Raw genomic sequence first — 4,319 nt, forward strand, 5'->3', positions numbered from 1 at the left:
AGACTTGGGCTTAAAGTGGTCTGCTAGTGATTTCTTGTGAGCAGCTTGATTTGTAGTTTTCCTCCTGGACCCCTGCAGCATATTAGAGAGGGAAGAAGAGACAGCAGTTTACTGGACCACAGTTTTCACTAGAATAATTAGTAAGCTGACGACCTGAAGAGAGCACTGTGCTGGTCAAGACGACATGTGTTTTGAGGTTAAATATAACTTGATACTATCGTAATTATTGTTGGGGCCATAAGGCTTCCTAGCCTTTCCCCAGCTGCCGGCCCATTAGGGTCCTACCCTCTCATATTATTGTAGTAGTCATCTGCAAAAAACATGGTTAGAGATGCCACGAAGTAGGTGGCAATGCCTTAACCGTATATGTGTTGAAAGGCCACTAGGACCTCTTCCATCCTTGTCAAGGGGAGTGCTAACCTTATCTCCTTTCATAGAACACTTGAATTTAGTTCTTAATGTTCTTCAAGGGGTTCCGTTTGAACCCATGCATTCCATAGATATTAAACTTCTGTCTTGGAAAGTTCTGTTTTTAGTTGCTATCTCTTCTGCTCGAAGAGTTTCTGAGCTATCTGCGTTACAATGCGACTCGCCTTATCTTATATTCCATTCTGATAAGGTGGTTTTGCGCACTAAACCTGTATTCCTTCCTAAGGTTGTTTCAAATAAGAATATTAATCAGGAAATTGTCGTTCCTTCTCTATGTCCTAGCCCTTCTTCTAAGAAAGAGCGTCTGTTACATAACTTGGACATGGTTCGTGCCTTGAAGTTTTACTTACAAGCGACCAAGGATTTCCGTCAAACATCTTCTCTATTTGTTGTCTATTCTGAAAAGCGTAGGGGTCAAAAAGCTACGGCTACCTCTTTCTTTTTGGCTGAAAAGCATCAGCCGTTTGGCATACGAGACTGCTGGACAGCAGCCTCCTGAAAAAATTACAGCTCATTCTACTAGAGCGGTGGCTTCCACATGGGCTTTTAAAAACGATGCTTCTGTTGAACAGGTTTGTAAGGCTGCGACTTGGTCTTCCCTTCATACCTTTTCCAAATTTTACAAATTTGATACCTTTGCTTCTTCTGAGGCTATTTTTGGGAGAAAAGTTTGTCAAGCAGTGGTGCCTTCTGTTTAGGTATCTGTCTTGTCCCTCCCGTTCATCCGTGTCCTGTAGCTTTGGTATTGTATCCCACAAGTAAAGGATGAATCCGTGGACTCGTCGTATCTTGTAGAAGAAAAGGAAATTTATGCTTACCTGATAAATTTATTTCTTCTAAGATACGACGAGTCCACGGCCCTCCCTATCAATTTAGTTTGTTTAAAACTTCAGTCACCTCTGCACATTTTAGTTTCTCCTTTTTCTTCCTATACCTTCGGTCGAATGACTGGGGGGTGGAGTCAATTCAGGAGCTATATAGACAGCTCTGCTGTGGTGCTCTTTGCCACTTCCTGTTAGCAGGAGGATAATATCCCACAAGTAAAGGATGAATCCGTGGACTCATCGTATCTTATAAGAAATCAATTTATCAGGTAAGCATAAATTTCCTTTTCTTTCATGTAATTGGCAAGAGTCCATGAGCTAGTGAGGTATGGGATATAAAATCCTACCAGGAGGGGCAAGGTTTCCCAAACCTCAAAATGCCTATAAATACACCCCTCACCACACCCACAATTCAGTTTTACAAACTTTGCCTCCTATGGAGGTGGTGAAGTAAGTTTGTGCTTGATTTTTTTTTCTTCTTCTATGATAAGCACTTCTAAGCATTCGGAAGCCCAATTCCTCTGAGTACAGTGTTTGTCAGAGGGATGTGAAGAGTATCGCCTATTGATTTTTTTATGGTTTCCCTCACGGAAATCTTTTCAAGGGTTCTCTGTTATCGGTCGTAGGGATTTATCTCCTACCTCCCTTTTCAGATCCACGATATACTCTTATACCATTACCTCTGCTGATAGTTTTCAGTACTGGTTTGGCTATCTGCTATATGTGGATGGGTGTCTTGCGGTAAGTATGTATCATTATTTTAAGACACTCTCAGCATTGATTGGCGCTTTATGTATTTATATAAAGTTCTAAATATATGTATTTACTTATATTTGCCATGAGTCAGGTCTATGTGTATTTCTCGTTGCAGTCTGGCAGTCTGGCAGTTTTATTATGCGAATCATGTTTTAGGAAGTTTTTGTCTTACCTGGGGTATAGTCTTTTTTTCAAATTTGACTTGTTTTTCTTTTAAAAAATTTGTGGGCAAATTAGGCTCGAGAGGGAGCAAAATTATGTTTTTTTATTGGGTCTTTCTTGGCGCGAGAATTTTTTGGCACGAATGTGCATCTATGATGATGCAAGTTCATAATTTCCTGCGTTTTAGTTGACACCAGGTTGTTTGGCGCGAAGTTGTGTTTGTTATTACGCGAGTTGCATAATTTCCGGATGTTTTGTTGGCGCCAAAAAATGTATATACTTCCTTGTGCGTCATACTTGGCGCCAAAAAAATTAGTTTTATTTTACCCCACTTCCTATATGCTCCTTGCCTTCCTTATGCTAAGAGGGCTATGCTATTTTGCTTTTTGTCAATTTTAGCATTTGCATTTTTCCCCATTCCTGAAACTGCTATATGTGGAAATAAGATATTTTTGTTTAAATGTTGTTTTTTCTTTTACATTTTACAAGATGTCTTAATCTGATCCTGTCTCAGAAGCTGCTGTAGGAACCATGCTGCCTGATCACAGTTCTATCAAAGCTAAGTGTATCTGTTGTAAGCTAGTGGAGATTATATCTCCAGCTGTAGTATGTAACAGTTGTCATGATAAGCTTTTGCATGCAGAAAAGGTTTCTATTAGTGCTAGTACAGTATATGTTGTTCCCTCAACATCTAAAGTACATGATATCCTTGTTGATATGAAAAATTATATTGCTGATGCGATACAGAAGGCTATGTCTACTATTCCGCCTTCAAATAAATCTAAAAAGTCTTTTAAAACTTCACATATTTCTGATGAAATTTGTAATGACCGACAACATACTGATATCCTCCTCTGATGAGGATCTCTCTGATTCAGAAGATCCTACTTCAGGCATTGACACTGATAAATCATCTTATCTTTTTAAGATTAAGTATATTCGTTCTTTGATAAAAGAAGTGTTGATAACTTTGGATATTGAGGAGTCTGGTCCTCCTGATAATAAATCCAGTAAACATTTAAATTCTGTATATAAACCTTGTGTATCTACTCCTGAGGTTTTTTCCTGTTCCTGATGGTTTAAAAAGTTGTATCCTTTGCCAGTGGCTAAATTAGAGTTTTGGGAAAAAGTCCCTAAGGTTGATGGGGCTATTTCTACTCTTGCTAAACATACTACTATTCCTATGGAAAATAGTACTTCTTTTAAGGATCCTTTAGATAGGAAAATTGAATCTTATCTAAGGAAAGCTTATTTACATTCTGGCTATATTCTCAGCCCTGCCATTTCTATGGATGATGTTGCGGCTGCATCAACTTTTTGGTTGGATAGCTTAGCACAACGGGGAAAAGACTCTGATTTGCATAGCATTGTTCGTTTACTTCAACATACTAATCATTTTATCTGTGATGCTATTTGTGATATCATCAAGATTGATTTTAAATCTATGTCTTTGGCTATTTTATCTAGAAGAGCTTTATGGCTCAAATCATGGAATGCTGACATGGTATCTAAATCTAGGTTACTATCTCTATCATTCCAGGGTAATAATTTATTTGGTTCCCAGTTGGATTCTATTATTTTCACTATTACTGGGGTGAAGGGAGTTTTTTTTGCCCCAAGATAAAAAAAAGTCTAAGTGTAAATCTAAAGCTTCTAATCGGTTTCGTTCCTTTCGCCTTATAAGAAACTAAAGCCAGCCCCCAAGACTGCATGAAGGTGCGGCCCTCAATCTAGTTCTACTGGTGGGGGGCAGATTGAAATTTTTTCAAGACATTTGGGCAGGTTCCATTCAGAATCATTGGATTCAGAATATTGTTTCTCAGGGGTATCAAATAGGTTTCAGAATAAGACCTCCTATGAGAAGGTTTTTTTCTCTCTCACATTCCAACAAATCCTGTGAAAGCTCAAGCCTTTCTGAAGTGTATTTCAGATCTGGAGCTTTCTGGTGTAATTGTACCAGTTCCACTTCTGGAACAGGGTTTGAGTTTTTATTCAAATCTATTCATTGTCCCGAAGAAGGAAAATTTATTCAGACCAGTTCTGCATCTGAACTTTTTGAATCGTTTTGTAAGGGTCCCAACTTTCAAGATGGTGACTATAAGGACTATTCTGCCTTTTGTTCAGCAAGGTCATTATATGTCCACAATA

The 4,319-nt window shown here is 38.5% G+C and overlaps 1 non-coding gene across 1 annotated transcript; it reads right to left on the minus strand.

Moving 5' to 3' along the window:
- Window positions 1-313: 313 nt before the first annotated feature.
- On the minus strand, window positions 314-442 carry LOC128650714 (U6atac minor spliceosomal RNA). Its single transcript, XR_008400976.1, has one exon. It is a non-coding gene; the product is annotated as a U6atac minor spliceosomal RNA (small nuclear RNA).
- Between the last annotated feature and the right edge of the window lie 3,877 nt (window positions 443-4,319).

This window comes from Bombina bombina, chromosome 2 (assembly GCF_027579735.1).
Source record: "Bombina bombina isolate aBomBom1 chromosome 2, aBomBom1.pri, whole genome shotgun sequence".
Lineage (NCBI taxonomy): Eukaryota > Metazoa > Chordata > Amphibia > Anura > Bombinatoridae > Bombina > Bombina bombina.